Genomic DNA, 18,824 nt, shown 5'->3' with positions numbered 1-18,824 from the left:
ATCAGCATACTGTAGTTCAGATAAAGCCTGATCAGCAGACTGTAGTTCAGATAGAGCCTGATCAGCATACTGTAGTTCAGATAGACAGGATCAGCATACTGTATTTCAGATCAGCATACTGTAGTTCAGATAGAGCAGGATCAGCATACTGTAGTTCAGATAGCACATGATCAGCATACAGTAGTTCAGATACAGCAGGATCAGCATACTGTAGTTCAGATCATTATACTGTAATTCAGATAGAGCCTGATCAGCATTCTGTAGTTCTGATAGAGCAGGATCAGCAAACTGTAGTTCAGATCGATCCTGATCAGCATACTGTAGTTCGGCTAGAGCCAGATCAGCATACTGTAGATCAGGTAGAGCATAATCAGCTAACTGTAGTTCAGGTAGAGCATGATCAGCATACTGTAGTTAAGATCAGCATACTGTAGTTCAGATAGAGCCTGATCAGCATTCTGTAGTTCAGACAGAGCAGGATCATCATACTGTAGTTCAGACAGAGCAGGATCAGCACACTGTAGTTCAGATCAGCATACTGTAGTTCAGATAGAGCCTGATCAGCACACTGTAGTTCAGATAGAGCCTGATCAGCATACTGTAGTTCATATAGAGCCTGATCAGCATACTGTAGTTCATATAGAGCCTGATCAGCAGACAGTAGTTCAGATAGAGCCTGATCAGCATACTGTTGTTCAGGTAGAGTAGGATCAGCATACTGTAGTTCAGATCAGCATACTGTAGTTCAGATAGAGCCTGATCAGCATTCTGTAGTTCTGATAGAGCAGGATCAGCATACTGTAGTTCTCATAGAGCAGGATCAGCATACTGTAGTTCAGATAGAGCCTGATCAGCATACTGTAGTTCAGATAGAGCAGGATCAGCATACTGTAGTTCAGATAGAGCACGATCAGCATACTGTAGTTCAGATAGAGCCTGATCAGCATTCTGTAGTTCAGATAGAGCAGGATCAGCAGATTGTAGTTCGGATAGAGCCTGATCAGCATACTGTAGATCGGATAGAGCCTGATCAGCATACTGTAGTTCAGATCAGCATACTGTAGTTCAGATAGATCCTGATCAGCAGACTGTAGTTCAGATAGAGCCTGATCAGCATACTGTAGTTCAGATAGACAGGATCAGCATACTGTAGTTCAGATCAGCATACTGTAGTTCAGATAGAGCCTGATCAGCATACTGTAGTTCAGATAGCACATGATCAGCATACAGTAGTTCAGATACAGCAGGATCAGCATACTGTAGTTCAGATCATTATACTGTAATTCAGATAGAGCCTGATCAGCATTCTGTAGTTCTGATAGAGCAGGATTAGCAAACTGTAGTTAGTTCAGATAGAGCATGATCATCATACTGTAGTTATGATGGCACAGGATCAGCATACTGTAGTTCAGATAGAGCCTGATCAGCATACTGTAGTTCAGATGGAGCCTGATCAGCATACTGTAGTTCAGATCAGCATACAGTAGTTCAGATAGAACAGGATCAGCATACTGTAGTTCAGCTAGAGCCTGATCAGCATACTGTAGTTCAGATAGAGCCTGATCAGCATAAGGTAGTTCAGATCAGCATACTGTAGTTCAGATAGAGCAGGATCAGCAGACTGTAGTTCAGATAGATCCTGATCAGCATACTGTAGTTCAGATACAGCCTGATCAGTATACTGTAGTTCAGATAGAGCAGGATCAGCATACTGTAGTTCAGATAGAGCCTGATCAGCATACTGTAGTTCAGATAAAGCCTGATCAGCATACTGTAGTTCAGATAGAGCCTGATCAGCATACTGTAGTTCAGATAGAGCATGATCAGCATACTGTAGTTATGATGGCGCAGGATCAGCATACTGTAGTTCAGATAGAGCATAATCAGAATACTGTAGTTCAGCTAGAGCCTGATCAGCATACTGTAGTTCAGATAAAGCCTGATCAGCATACAGTAGTTCAGATAGAGCCTGATCAGCATAATGTAGTTCAGATCAGCATACTGTAGTTCAGATAGAACAGGATCAGCATACTGTAGTTCAGCTAGAGCCTGATCAGCATACTGTAGTTCAGATAAAGCCTGATCAGCATACTGTAGTTCAGATAGAGCCTGATCAGCATATTGTAGTTCAGATAGAGCATGATCAGCATACTTTAGTTCAGATAAAGCCTGATCAGCATACTGCAGTTCAGATAGAGCCTGATCAGCATACTGTTGTTCAGATAGAGCATGATCAGCATACTGTAGTTTTGATGGAGCAGGATCAGCATACTGTAGTTCATATAGAGCCTGATCAGCATACTGTAGTTCAGATAGAGCCTGGTCAGCATACTGTAGTTCAGATAGAGCAGGATCAGCATACTGTAGTTCAGATCAGCATACTGTAGTTCAGATAGAACAGGATCAGCATACTGTAGTTCAGATAGAGCCTGATCAGCATACTGTAGTTCAGATAGAGCCTGATCAGCATACGGTAGTTCAGATCAGCATACTGTAGTTCAGACAGAGCCTGATCAGCATACTGTAGTTCAGATAGAGCCTGATCAGCATACGGTAGTTCAGATCAGCATACTGTAGTTCAGATAGAGCAGGATCAGCGTACTGTAGTTCAGACAGAGCCTGATCAGCATACTGTAGTTCAGATAGAGCAGGATCAGCAGACTGTAGTTCAGATAGATCCTGATCAGTATACTGTAGTTCAGATAGAGCAGGATCAGCATTCTGTAGTTCAGATAGCACCTGAACAGCATACTGTAGTTCAGATCAGCATACTGTTCTTCAGATATATCCTGATCAGCATACTGTAGTTCAGATAGAGCCTGATCAGTATACTGTAGTTCAGATAGAGCAGGATCAGCATACTGTAGTTAAGATAGAGCCTGATCAGCATACTGTAGTTCAGATAAAGCCTGATCATCATACTGTAGTTCAGATAAAGCCTGATCATCATACTGTAGTTCAGATAAAGCCCGATCATCATAGTGTAGTTCAGATAGAGCATGATCATCATACTGTAGTTATGATGGCGCAGGATCAGCATACTGTAGTTCAGATAGAGCCTGATCAGCATACTGTAGTTCAGATGGAGCCTGATCAGCATACTGTAGTTCAGATAGAGCAGGATCAGCATACTGTAGTTCAGATCAGCATACAGTAGTTCAGATAGAACATGATCAGCATACTGTAGTTCAGCTAGAGCCTGATCAGCATAATGTAGTTCAGATAAAGCCTGATCAGGATACTGTAGTTCAGATAGAGCCTGATCAGCATACTGTAGTTCAGATAAAGCATGATCAGCATACTTTAGTTCAGATAAAGCCTGATCAGCATACTGCAGTTCAGATAGAGCCTGATCAGCATACTGTTGTTCAGATAGAGCATGATCAGCATACTGTAGTTTTGATGGAGCAGGATCAGCATACTGTAGTTCATATAGAGCCTGATCAGCATACTGCAGTTCAGATAGAGCCTGATCAGCATACTGTTGTTCAGATAGAGCATGATCAGCATACTGTAGTTTTGATGGAGCAGGATCAGCATACTGTAGTTCATATAGAGCCTGATCAGCATACTGTAGTTCAGATAGAGCCTGGTCAGCAAACTGTAGTTCAGATAGAGCAGGATCAGCATACTGTAGTTCAGATCAGCATACTGTAGTTCAGATAGAACAGGATCAGCATACTGTAGTTCAGATAGAGCCTGATCAGCATACTGTAGTTCAGATAGAGCCTGATCAGCATACGGTAGTTCAGATCAGCATACTGTAGTTCAGATAGAGCAGGATCAGCATACTGTAGTTCAGACAGAGCCTGATCAGCATACTGTAGTTCAGATAGAGCCTGATCAGCATACGGTAGGTCAGATCAGCATACTGTAGTTCAGATAGAGCAGGATCAGCATACTGTAGTTCAGACAGAGCCTGATCAGCATACTGTAGTTCAGATAAAGCCTGATCAGCATACAGTAGTTCAGATAGAGCCTGATCAGCATAATGTAGTTCAGATCAGCATACTGTAGTTCAGATAGAACAGGATCAGCATACTGTAGTTCAGCTAGAGCCTGATCAGCATACTGTAGTTCAGATAGAGCCTGATCAGCATATTGTAGTTCAGATAGAGCATGATCAGCATACTTTAGTTCAGATAAAGCCTGATCAGCATTCTGCAGTTCAGATAGAGCCTGATCAGCATACTGTTGTTCAGATAGAGCATGATCAGCATACTGTAGTTTTGATGGAGCAGGATCAGCATACTGTAGTTCATATAGAGCCTGATCAGCATACTGTAGTTCAGATAGAGCCTGGTCAGCATACTGTAGTTCAGATAGAGCAGGATCAGCATACTGTAGTTCAGATCAGCATACTGTAGTTCAGATAGAACAGGATCAGCATACTGTAGTTCAGATAGAGCCTGATCAGCATACTGTAGTTCAGATAGAGCCTGATCAGCATACGGTAGTTCAGATCAGCATACTGTAGTTCAGATCAGCATACTGTAGTTCAGATAGAACAGGATCAGCATACTGTAGTTCAGATAGAGCCTGATCAGCATACTGTAGTTCAGATAGAGCCTGATCAGCATACGGTAGTTCAGATCAGCATACTGTAGTTCAGACAGAGCCTGATCAGCATACTGTAGTTCAGATAGAGCCTGATCAGCATACGGTAGTTCAGATCAGCATACTGTAGTTCAGATAGAGCAGGATCAGCGTACTGTAGTTCAGACAGAGCCTGATCAGCATACTGTAGTTCAGATAGAGCAGGATCAGCAGACTGTAGTTCAGATAGATCCTGATCAGTATACTGTAGTTCAGATAGAGCAGGATCAGCATTCTGTAGTTCAGATAGCACCTGAACAGCATACTGTAGTTCAGATCAGCATACTGTTCTTCAGATATATCCTGATCAGCATACTGTAGTTCAGATAGAGCCTGATCAGTATACTGTAGTTCAGATAGAGCAGGATCAGCATACTGTAGTTAAGATAGAGCCTGATCAGCATACTGTAGTTCAGATAAAGCCTGATCATCATACTGTAGTTCAGATAAAGCCTGATCATCATACTGTAGTTCAGATAAAGCCCGATCATCATAGTGTAGTTCAGATAGAGCATGATCATCATACTGTAGTTATGATGGCGCAGGATCAGCATACTGTAGTTCAGATAGAGCCTGATCAGCATACTGTAGTTCAGATGGAGCCTGATCAGCATACTGTAGTTCAGATAGAGCAGGATCAGCATACTGTAGTTCAGATCAGCATACAGTAGTTCAGATAGAACATGATCAGCATACTGTAGTTCAGCTAGAGCCTGATCAGCATAATGTAGTTCAGATAAAGCCTGATCAGGATACTGTAGTTCAGATAGAGCCTGATCAGCATACTGTAGTTCAGATAAAGCATGATCAGCATACTTTAGTTCAGATAAAGCCTGATCAGCATACTGCAGTTCAGATAGAGCCTGATCAGCATACTGTTGTTCAGATAGAGCATGATCAGCATACTGTAGTTTTGATGGAGCAGGATCAGCATACTGTAGTTCATATAGAGCCTGATCAGCATACTGCAGTTCAGATAGAGCCTGATCAGCATACTGTTGTTCAGATAGAGCATGATCAGCATACTGTAGTTTTGATGGAGCAGGATCAGCATACTGTAGTTCATATAGAGCCTGATCAGCATACTGTAGTTCAGATAGAGCCTGGTCAGCAAACTGTAGTTCAGATAGAGCAGGATCAGCATACTGTAGTTCAGATCAGCATACTGTAGTTCAGATAGAACAGGATCAGCATACTGTAGTTCAGATAGAGCCTGATCAGCATACTGTAGTTCAGATAGAGCCTGATCAGCATACGGTAGTTCAGATCAGCATACTGTAGTTCAGATAGAGCAGGATCAGCATACTGTAGTTCAGACAGAGCCTGATCAGCATACTGTAGTTCAGATAGAGCCTGATCAGCATACGGTAGGTCAGATCAGCATACTGTAGTTCAGATAGAGCAGGATCAGCATACTGTAGTTCAGACAGAGCCTGATCAGCATACTGTAGTTCAGATAAAGCCTGATCAGCATACAGTAGTTCAGATAGAGCCTGATCAGCATAATGTAGTTCAGATCAGCATACTGTAGTTCAGATAGAACAGGATCAGCATACTGTAGTTCAGCTAGAGCCTGATCAGCATACTGTAGTTCAGATAGAGCCTGATCAGCATATTGTAGTTCAGATAGAGCATGATCAGCATACTTTAGTTCAGATAAAGCCTGATCAGCATTCTGCAGTTCAGATAGAGCCTGATCAGCATACTGTTGTTCAGATAGAGCATGATCAGCATACTGTAGTTTTGATGGAGCAGGATCAGCATACTGTAGTTCATATAGAGCCTGATCAGCATACTGTAGTTCAGATAGAGCCTGGTCAGCATACTGTAGTTCAGATAGAGCAGGATCAGCATACTGTAGTTCAGATCAGCATACTGTAGTTCAGATAGAACAGGATCAGCATACTGTAGTTCAGATAGAGCCTGATCAGCATACTGTAGTTCAGATAGAGCCTGATCAGCATACGGTAGTTCAGATCAGCATACTGTAGTTCAGACAGAGCCTGATCAGCATACTGTAGTTCAGATAGAGCCTGATCAGCATACGGTAGTTCAGATCAGCATACTGTAGTTCAGATAGAGCAGGATCAGCGTACTGTAGTTAAGATAGAGCCTGATCAGCATACTGTAGTTCAGATAAAGCCTGATCATCATACTGTAGTTCAGATAGAGCCTGATCAGCATACTGTAGTTCAGATAGAGCCTGATCAGCATAATGTAGTTCAGATCAGCATACTGTAGTTCAGATAGAACAGGATCAGCATACTGTAGTTCAGCTAGAGCCTGATCAGCATACTGTAGTTCAGATAAAGCCTGATCAGCATACTGTAGTTCAGATAGAGCCTGATCAGCATAATGTAGTTCAGATAGAGCATGATCAGCATACTTTAGTTCAGATAAAGCCTGATCAGCATACTGCAGTTCAGATAGAGCCTGATCAGCATACTGTTGTTCAGATAGAGCATGATCAGCATACTGTAGTTTTGATGGAGCAGGATCAGCATACTGTAGTTCATATAGAGCCTGATCAGCATACTGTAGTTCAGATAGAGCCTGGTCAGCATACTGTAGTTCAGATAGAGCAGGATCAGCATACTGTAGTTCAGATCAGCATACTGTAGTTCAGATAGAACAGGATCAGCATACTGTAGTTCAGATAGAGCCTGATCAGCATACTGTAGTTCAGATAGAGCCTGATCAGCATACGGTAGTTCAGATCAGCATACTGTAGTTCAGATAGAGCAGGATCAGCATACTGTAGTTCAGACAGAGCCTGATCAGCATACTGTAGTTCAGATAGAGCCTGATCAGCATACGGTAGTTCAGATCAGCATACTGTAGTTCAGATAGAGCAGGATCAGCATACTGTAGTTCAGACAGAGCCTGATCAGCATACTGTAGTTCAGATAGAGCAGGATCAGCAGACTGTAGTTCAGATAGATCCTGATCAGCATACTGTAGTTCAGATAGAGCCTGATCAGTATACTGTAGTTCAGATAGAGCAGGATCAGCATTCTGTAGTTCAGATAGTGCCTGAACAGCATACTGTAGTTCAGATCAGCATACTGTTCTTCAGATATATCCTGTTCAGCATACTGTAGTTCAGATAGAGCCTGATCAGTATACTGTAGTTCAGATAGAGCAGGATCAGCATACTGTAGTTAAGCTAGAGCCTGATCAGCATACTGTAGTTCAGATAGAGCCTGATCAGCATACTGTAGTTCAGATAGAGCATGATCATCATACTGTAGTTATGATGGCACAGGATCAGCATACTGTAGTTCAGATAGAGCCTGATCAGCATACTGTAGTTCAGATAGAGCCTGATCAGCATAATGTAGTTCAGATCAGCATACTGTAGTTCAGATAGAACAGGATCAGCATACTGTAGTTCAGCTAGAGCCTGATCAGCATACTGTAGTTCAGATAAAGCCTGATCAGCATACTGTAGTTCAGATAGAGCCTTATCAGCATAATGTAGTTCAGATAGAGCATGATCAGCATACTTTAGTTCAGATAAAGCCTGATCAGCATACTGTAGTTCAGACAGAGCCTGATCAGCATACTGTAGTTCAGATAGAGCAGGATCAGCAGACTGTAGTTCAGATAGATCCTGATCAGCATACTGTAGTTCAGATAGAGCCTGATCAGTATACTGTAGTTCAGATAGAGCAGGATCAGCATTCTGTAGTTCAGATAGTGCCTGAACAGCATACTGTAGTTCAGATCAGCATACTGTTCTTCAGATATATCCTGATCAGCATACTGTAGTTCAGATAGAGCCTGATCAGTATACTGTAGTTCAGATAGAGCAGGATCAGCATACTGTAGTTAAGCTAGAGCCTGATCAGCATACTGTAGTTCAGATAAAGCCTGATCAGCATACTGTAGTTCAGATAGAGCCTGATCAGCATACTGTAGTTCAGATAGAGCATGATCATCATACTGTAGTTATGATGGCACAGGATCAGCATACTGTAGTTCAGATAGAGCCTGATCAGCATACTGTAGTTCAGATAGAGCCTGATCAGCATAATGTAGTTCAGATCAGCATACTGTAGTTCAGATAGAACAGGATCAGCATACTGTAGTTCAGCTAGAGCCTGATCAGCATACTGTAGTTCAGATAAAGCCTGATCAGCATACTGTAGTTCAGATAGAGCCTTATCAGCATAATGTAGTTCAGATAGAGCATGATCAGCATACTTTAGTTCAGATAAAGCCTGATCAGCATACTGTAGTTCAGATAGAGCCTGATCAGCATACTGTTGTTCAGATAGAGCATGATCAGCATACTGTAGTTTTGATGGAGCAGGATCAGCATACTGAAGTTCAGATAGAGCCTGATCAGCATACTGTAGTTCAGATAGAGCCTGATCAGCATACGGTAGTTCAGATCAGCATACTGTAGTTCAGATAGAGCAGGATCAGCATACTGTAGTTCAGACAGAGCCTGATCAGCATACTGTAGTTCAGATACAGCCTGATCAGCATACGGTAGTTCAGATCAGCATACTGTAGTTCAGATAGAGCAGGATCAGCATACTGTAGTTCAGATCAGCATACTGTTCTTCAGATATATCCTGATCAGCATACTGTAGTTCAGATAGAGCCTGATCAGTATACTGTAGTTCAGATAGAGCAAGATCAGCATACTGTAGTTAAGCTAGAGCCTGATCAGCATACTGTAGTTCAGATAGAGCCTGATCAGCATACTGTAGTTCAGATAGAGCATGATCATCATACTGTAGTTATGATGGCACAGGATCAGCATACTGTAGTTCAGATAGAGCCTGATCAGTATACTGTAGTTCAGATAGAGCAGGATCAGCATACTGTAGTTAAGCTAGAGCCTGATCAGCATACTGTAGTTCAGATAAAGCCTGATCAGCATACTGTAGTTCAGATAGAGCCTGATCAGCATACTGTAGTTCAGATAGAGCATGATCATCATACTGTAGTTATGATGGCACAGGATCAGCATACTGTAGTTCAGATAGAGCCTGATCAGCATACTGTAGTTCAGATAGAGCCTGATCAGCATAATGTAGTTCAGATCAGCATACTGTAGTTCAGATAGAACAGGATCAGCATACTGTAGTTCAGCTAGAGCCTGATCAGCATACTGTAGTTCAGATAAAGCCTGATCAGCATACTGTAGTTCAGATAGAGCCTTATCAGCATAATGTAGTTCAGATAGAGCATGATCAGCATACTTTAGTTCAGATAAAGCCTGATCAGCATACTGTAGTTCAGACAGAGCCTGATCAGCATACTGTAGTTCAGATAGAGCAGGATCAGCAGACTGTAGTTCAGATAGATCCTGATCAGCATACTGTAGTTCAGATAGAGCCTGATCAGTATACTGTAGTTCAGATAGAGCAGGATCAGCATTCTGTAGTTCAGATAGTGCCTGAACAGCATACTGTAGTTCAGATCAGCATACTGTTCTTCAGATATATCCTGATCAGCATACTGTAGTTCAGATAGAGCCTGATCAGTATACTGTAGTTCAGATAGAGCAGGATCAGCATACTGTAGTTAAGCTAGAGCCTGATCAGCATACTGTAGTTCAGATAAAGCCTGATCAGCATACTGTAGTTCAGATAGAGCCTGATCAGCATACTGTAGTTCAGATAGAGCATGATCATCATACTGTAGTTATGATGGCACAGGATCAGCATACTGTAGTTCAGATAGAGCCTGATCAGCATACTGTAGTTCAGATAGAGCCTGATCAGCATAATGTAGTTCAGATCAGCATACTGTAGTTCAGATAGAACAGGATCAGCATACTGTAGTTCAGCTAGAGCCTGATCAGCATACTGTAGTTCAGATAAAGCCTGATCAGCATACTGTAGTTCAGATAGAGCCTTATCAGCATAATGTAGTTCAGATAGAGCATGATCAGCATACTTTAGTTCAGATAAAGCCTGATCAGCATACTGTAGTTCAGATAGAGCCTGATCAGCATACTGTTGTTCAGATAGAGCATGATCAGCATACTGTAGTTTTGATGGAGCAGGATCAGCATACTGAAGTTCAGATAGAGCCTGATCAGCATACTGTAGTTCAGATAGAGCCTGATCAGCATACGGTAGTTCAGATCAGCATACTGTAGTTCAGATAGAGCAGGATCAGCATACTGTAGTTCAGACAGAGCCTGATCAGCATACTGTAGTTCAGATAGAGCCTGATCAGCATACGGTAGTTCAGATCAGCATACTGTAGTTCAGATAGAGCAGGATCAGCATACTGTAGTTCAGATCAGCATACTGTTCTTCAGATATATCCTGATCAGCATACTGTAGTTCAGATAGAGCCTGATCAGTATACTGTAGTTCAGATAGAGCAAGATCAGCATACTGTAGTTAAGCTAGAGCCTGATCAGCATACTGTAGTTCAGATAGAGCCTGATCAGCATACTGTAGTTCAGATAGAGCATGATCATCATACTGTAGTTATGATGGCACAGGATCAGCATACTGTAGTTCAGATAGAGCCTGATCAGTATACTGTAGTTCAGATAGAGCAGGATCAGCATACTGTAGTTAAGCTAGAGCCTGATCAGCATACTGTAGTTCAGATAAAGCCTGATCAGCATACTGTAGTTCAGATAGAGCCTGATCAGCATACTGTAGTTCAGATAGAGCATGATCATCATACTGTAGTTATGATGGCACAGGATCAGCATACTGTAGTTCAGATAGAGCCTGATCAGCATACTGTAGTTCAGATAGAGCCTGATCAGCATAATGTAGTTCAGATCAGCATACTGTAGTTCAGATAGAACAGGATCAGCATACTGTAGTTCAGCTAGAGCCTGATCAGCATACTGTAGTTCAGATAAAGCCTGATCAGCATACTGTAGTTCAGATAGAGCCTTATCAGCATAATGTAGTTCAGATAGAGCATGATCAGCATACTTTAGTTCAGATAAAGCCTGATCAGCATACTGTAGTTCAGACAGAGCCTGATCAGCATACTGTAGTTCAGATAGAGCAGGATCAGCAGACTGTAGTTCAGATAGATCCTGATCAGCATACTGTAGTTCAGATAGAGCCTGATCAGTATACTGTAGTTCAGATAGAGCAGGATCAGCATTCTGTAGTTCAGATAGTGCCTGAACAGCATACTGTAGTTCAGATCAGCATACTGTTCTTCAGATATATCCTGATCAGCATACTGTAGTTCAGATAGAGCCTGATCAGTATACTGTAGTTCAGATAGAGCAGGATCAGCATACTGTAGTTAAGCTAGAGCCTGATCAGCATACTGTAGTTCAGATAAAGCCTGATCAGCATACTGTAGTTCAGATAGAGCCTGATCAGCATACTGTAGTTCAGATAGAGCATGATCATCATACTGTAGTTATGATGGCACAGGATCAGCATACTGTAGTTCAGATAGAGCCTGATCAGCATACTGTAGTTCAGATAGAGCCTGATCAGCATAATGTAGTTCAGATCAGCATACTGTAGTTCAGATAGAACAGGATCAGCATACTGTAGTTCAGCTAGAGCCTGATCAGCATACTGTAGTTCAGATAAAGCCTGATCAGCATACTGTAGTTCAGATAGAGCCTTATCAGCATAATGTAGTTCAGATAGAGCATGATCAGCATACTTTAGTTCAGATAAAGCCTGATCAGCATACTGTAGTTCAGATAGAGCCTGATCAGCATACTGTTGTTCAGATAGAGCATGATCAGCATACTGTAGTTTTGATGGAGCAGGATCAGCATACTGAAGTTCAGATAGAGCCTGATCAGCATACTGTAGTTCAGATAGAGCCTGATCAGCATACGGTAGTTCAGATCAGCATACTGTAGTTCAGATAGAGCAGGATCAGCATACTGTAGTTCAGACAGAGCCTGATCAGCATACTGTAGTTCAGATAGAGCCTGATCAGCATACGGTAGTTCAGATCAGCATACTGTAGTTCAGATAGAGCAGGATCAGCATACTGTAGTTCAGATCAGCATACTGTTCTTCAGATATATCCTGATCAGCATACTGTAGTTCAGATAGAGCCTGATCAGTATACTGTAGTTCAGATAGAGCAAGATCAGCATACTGTAGTTAAGCTAGAGCCTGATCAGCATACTGTAGTTCAGATAGAGCCTGATCAGCATACTGTAGTTCAGATAGAGCATGATCATCATACTGTAGTTATGATGGCACAGGATCAGCATACTGTAGTTCAGATAGAGCCTGATCAGCATACTGTAGTTCAGATGGAGCCTGATCAGCATACTGTAGTTCAAATCAGCATACAGTAGTTCAGATAGAACAGGATCAGCATACTGTAGTTCAGCTAGAGCCTGATCAGCATACTGTAGTTCAGATAGAGCCTGATCAGCATAAGGTAGTTCAGATCAGCATACTGTAGTTCAGATAGAGCAGGATCAGCAGACTGTAGTTCAGATAGATCCTGATCAGCATACTGTAGTTCAGATACAGCCTGATCAGTATACTGTAGTTCAGATAGAGCAGGATCAGCATACTGTAGTTCAGATAGAGCCTGATCAGCATACTGTAGTTCAGATAAAGCCTGATCAGCATACTGTAGTTCAGATAGAGCCTGATCAGCATACTGTAGTTCAGATAGAGCATGATCAGCATACTGTAGTTATGATGGCGCAGGATCAGCATACTGTAGTTCAGATAGAGCATAATCAGAATACTGTAGTTCAGCTAGAGCCTGATCAGCATACTGTAGTTCAGATAAAGCCTGATCAGCATACAGTAGTTCAGATAGAGCCTGATCAGCATAATGTAGTTCAGATCAGCATACTGTAGTTCAGATAGAACAGGATCAGCATAGTGTAGTTCAGCTAGAGCCTGATCAGCATAATGTAGTTCAGATCAGCATACTGTAGTTCAGATAGAACAGGATCAGCATACTATAGTTCAGCTAGAGCCTGATCAGCATACTGTAGTTCAGATAAAGCCTGATCAGCATACTGTAGTTCAGATAGAGCATGATCAGCATACTTTAGTTCAGATAAAGCCTGATCAGCATACTGCAGTTCAGATAGAGCCTGATCAGCATACTGTTGTTTAGATAGAGCATGATCAGCATACTGTAGTTTTGATGGAGCAGGATCAGCATACTGTAGTTCATATAGAGCCTGATCAGCATACTGTAGTTCAGATAGAGCCTTGTCAGCATACTGTAGTTCAGATAGAGCAGGATCAGCATACTGTAGTTCAGATCAGCATACTGTAGTTCAGATAGAACAGGATCAGCATACTGTAGTTCAGATAGAGCCTGATCAGCATACTGTAGTTCAGATAGAGCCTGATCAGCATACGGTAGTTCAGATCAGCATACTGTAGTTCAGACAGAGCCTGATCAGCATACTGTAGTTCAGATAGAGCCTGATCAGCATACGGTAGTTCAGATCAGCATACTGTAGTTCAGATAGAGCAGGATCAGCGTACTGTAGTTCAGACAGAGCCTGATCAGCATACTGTAGTTCAGATAGAGCAGGATCAGCAGACTGTAGTTCAGATAGATCCTGATCAGTATACTGTAGTTCAGATAGAGCAGGATCAGCATTCTGTAGTTCAGATAGCGCCTGAACAGCATACTGTAGTTCAGATCAGCATACTGTTCTTCAGATATATCCTGATCAGCATACTGTAGTTCAGATAGAGCCTGATCAGTATACTGTAGTTCAGATAGAGCAGGATCAGCATACTGTAGTTAAGATAGAGCCTGATCAGCATACTGTAGTTCAGATAAAGCCTGATCATCATACTGTAGTTCAGATAAAGCCTGATCATCATACTGTAGTTCAGATAAAGCCCGATCATCATAGTGTAGTTCAGATAGAGCATGATCATCATACTGTAGTTATGATGGCGCAGGATCAGCATACTGTAGTTCAGATAGAGCCTGATCAGCATACTGTAGTTCAGATGGAGCCTGATCAGCATACTGTAGTTCAGATAGAGCAGGATCAGCATACTGTAGTTCAGAACAGCATACAGTAGTTCAGATAGAACATGATCAGCATACTGTAGTTCAGCTAGAGCCTGATCAGCATACTGTAGTTCAGATAAAGCCTGATCAGGATACTGTAGTTCAGATAGAGCCTGATCAGCATACTGTAGTTCAGATAGAGCATGATCAGCATACTTTAGTTCAGATAAAGCCTGATCAGCATACTGCAGTTCAGATAGAGCCTGATCAGCATACTGTTGTTCAGATAGAGCATGATCAGCATACTGTAGTTTTGATGGAGCAGGATCAGCATACTGTAGTTCATATAGAGCCTGATCAGCATACTGCAGTTCAGATAGAGCCTGATCAGCATACTGTTGTTCAGATAGAGCATGATCAGCATACTGTAGTTTTGATGGAGCAGGATCAGCATACTGTAGTTCATATAGAGCCTGATCAGCATACTGTAGTTCAGATAGAACCTGGTCAGCATACTGTAGTTCAGATAGAGCAGGATCAGCATACTGTAGTTCAGATCAGCATACTGTAGTTCAGATAGAACAGGATCAGCATACTGTAGTTCAGATAGAGCCTGATCAGCATACTGTAGTTCAGATAGAGCCTGATCAGCATACGGTAGTTCAGATCAGCATACTGTAGTTCAGATAGAGCAGGATCAGCATACTGTAGTTCAGACAGAGCCTGATCAGCATACTGTAGTTCAGATAGAGCCTGATCAGCATACGGTAGGTCAGATCAGCATACTGTAGTTCAGATAGAGCAGGATCAGCATACTGTAGTTCAGACAGAGCCTGATCAGCATACTGTAGTTCAGATAAAGCCTGATCATCATACAATAGTTCAGATAGAGCCTGATCAGCATAATGTAGTTCAGATCAGCATACTGTAGTTCAGATAGAACAGGATCAGCATACTGTAGTTCAGCTAGAGCCTGATAAGCATACTGTAGTTCAGATAGAGCCTGATCAGCATATTGTAGTTCAGATAGAGCATGATCAGCATACTTTAGTTCAGATAAAGCCTGATCAGCATACTGCAGTTCAGATAGAGCCTGATCAGAATACTGTTGTTCAGATAGAGCATGATCAGCATACTGTAGTTTTGATGGAGCAGGATCAGCATACTGTAGTTCATATAGAGCCTGATCAGCATACTGTAGTTCAGATAGAGCCTGGTCAGCATACTGTAGTTCAGATAGAGCAGGATCAGCATACTGTAGTTCAGATCAGCATACTGTAGTTCAGATAGAACAGGATCAGCATACTGTAGTTCAGATAGAGCCTGATCAGCATACTGTAGTTCAGATAGAGCCTGATCAGCATACGGTAGTTCAGATCAGCATACTGTAGTTCAGACAGAGCCTGATCAGCATACTGTAGTTCAGATAGAGCCTGATCAGCATACGGTAGTTCAGATCAGCATACTGTAGTTCAGATAGAGCAGGATCAGCGTACTGTAGTTCAGACAGAGCCTGATCAGCATACTGTAGTTCAGATAGAGCAGGATCAGCAGACTGTAGTTCAGATAGATCCTGATCAGTATACTGTAGTTCAGATAGAGCAGGATCAGCATTCTGTAGTTCAGATAGCGCCTGAACAGCATAATGTAGTTCAGATCAGCATACTGTAGTTCAGATAGAACAGGATCAGCATACTGTAGTTCAGCTAGAGCCTGATCAGCATACTGTAGTTCAGATAGAGCCTGATCAGCATATTGTAGTTCAGATAGAGCATGATCAGCATACTTTAGTTCAGATAAAGCCTGATCAGCATACTGCAGTTCAGATAGAGCCTGATCAGAATACTGTTGTTCAGATAGAGCATGATCAGCATACTGTAGTTTTGATGGAGCAGGATCAGCATACTGTAGTTCATATAGAGCCTGATCAGCATACTGTAGTTCAGATAGAGCCTGGTCAGCATACTGTAGTTCAGATAGAGCAGGATCAGCATACTGTAGTTCAGATCAGCATACTGTAGTTCAGATAGAACAGGATCAGCATACTGTAGTTCAGATAGAGCCTGATCAGCATACTGTAGTTCAGATAGAGCCTGATCAGCATACGGTAGTTCAGATCAGCATACTGTAGTTCAGACAGAGCCTGATCAGCATACTGTAGTTCAGATAGAGCCTGATCAGCATACGGTAGTTCAGATCAGCATACTGTAGTTCAGATAGAGCAGGATCAGCGTACTGTAGTTCAGACAGAGCCTGATCAGCATGCTGTAGTTCAGATAGAGCAGGATCAGCAGACTGTAGTTCAGATAGATCCTGATCAGTATACTGTAGTTCAGATAGAGCAGGATCAGCATTCTGTAGTTCAGATAGCGCCTGAACAGCATACTGTAGTTCAGATCAGCATACTGTTCTTCAGATATATCCTGATCAGCATACTGTAGTTCAGATAGAGCCTGATCAGTATACTGTAGTTCAGATAGAGCAGGATCAGCATACTGTAGTTAAGATAGAGCCTGATCAGCATACTGTAGTTCAGATAAAGCCTGATCATCATACTGTAGTTCAGATAGAGCGCGATCAGCATACTGTAGTTCAGATAGAGCATGATCATCATACTGTAGTTATGATGGCGCAGGATCAGCATACTGTAGTTCAGATAGAGCCTGATCAGCATACTGTAGTTCAGATGGAGCCTGATCAGCATACTGTAGTTCAGATAGAGCAGGATCAGCATACTGTAGTTCAGATCAGCATACAGTAGTTCAGATAGAACATGATCAGCATACTGTAGTTCAGCTAGAGCCTGATCAGCATACTGTAGTTCAGATAAAGCCTGATCAGCATACTGTAGTTCAGATAGAGCCTGATCAGCATACTGTAGTTCAGATAGAGCATGATCAGCATACTTTAGTTCAGATAAAGCCTGATCAGCATACTGCAGTTCAGATAGAGCCTGATCAGCATACTGTTGTTCAGATAGAGCATGATCAGCATACTGTAGTTTTGATGGAGCAGGATCAGCATACTGTAGTTCATATAGAGCCTGATCAGCATACTGCAGTTCAGATAGAGCCTGATCAGCATACTGTTGTTCAGATAGAGCATGATCAGCATACTGTAGTTTTGATGGAGCAGGATCAGCATACTGTAGTTCATATAGAGCCTGATCAGCATACTGTAGTTCAGATAGAGCCTGGTCAGCATACTGTAGTTCAGATAGAGCAGGATCAGCATACTGTAGTTCAGATCAGCATACTGTAGTTCAGATAGAACAGGATCAGCATACTGTAGTTCAGATAGAGCCTGATCAGCATACTGTAGTTCAGATAGAGCCTGATCAGCATACGGTAGTTCAGATCAGCATACTGTAGTTCAGATAGAGCAGGATCAGCATACTGTAGTTCAGACAGAGCCTGATCAGCATACTGTAGTTCAGATAGAGCCTGATCAGCATACGGTAGGTCAGATCAGCATACTGTAGTTCAGATAGAGCAGGATCAGCATACTGTAGTTCAGACAGAGCCTGATCAGCATACTGTAGTTCAGATAGAGCAGGAACAGCAGACTGTAGTTCAGATAGATCCTGATCAGCATACTGCAGTTCAGATAGAGCCTGATCAGTATACTGTAGTTCAGATAGAGCAGGATCAGCAGACTGTAGTTCAGATAGATCCTGATCAGCATACTATAGTTCAGATAGAGCCTGATCAGTATACTGTAGTTATGATGGCGCAGGATCAGCATACTGTAGTTCAGATAGAGCCTGATCAGAATACTGTAGTTCAGCTAGAGCCTGATCAGCATACTGTAGTTCAGATAAAGCCTGATCAGCATACTGTAGTTCAGATAGAGCCTGATCAGCATAATGTAGTTCAGATCAGCATACTGTAGTTCAGATAGAACATGATCAGCATACTGTAGTTCAGCTAGAGCCTGATCAGCATACTGTAGTTCAGATAAAGCCTGATCAGAATACTGTAGTTCAGATAGAGCCTGATCAGCATAATGTAGTTCAGATAGAGCATGATCAGCATACTTTAGTTCAGATAAAGCCTGATCAGCATACTGCAGTTCAGATAGAGCCTGATCAGCATACTGTTGTTCAGATAGAGCATGATCAGCATACTGTAGTTTTGATGGAGCAGGATCAGCATACTGTAGTTCATATAGATTCTGATCAGCATACTGTAGTTCAGATAGAGCCTGGTCAGCATACTGTAGTTCAGATAGAGCAGGATCAGCATACTGTAGTTCAGATCAGCATACTGTAGTTCAGATAGAACAGGATCAGCATACTG

Source organism: Salmo salar, chromosome 15 (assembly GCF_965601325.2).
Source record: "Salmo salar chromosome 15, fSalSal1, whole genome shotgun sequence".
NCBI classification, from domain to species: Eukaryota; Metazoa; Chordata; class Actinopteri; order Salmoniformes; family Salmonidae; genus Salmo; species Salmo salar.
The sequence above is the reverse complement of the archived record's forward strand: the minus strand, read 5'-3'. Positions refer to the sequence as shown.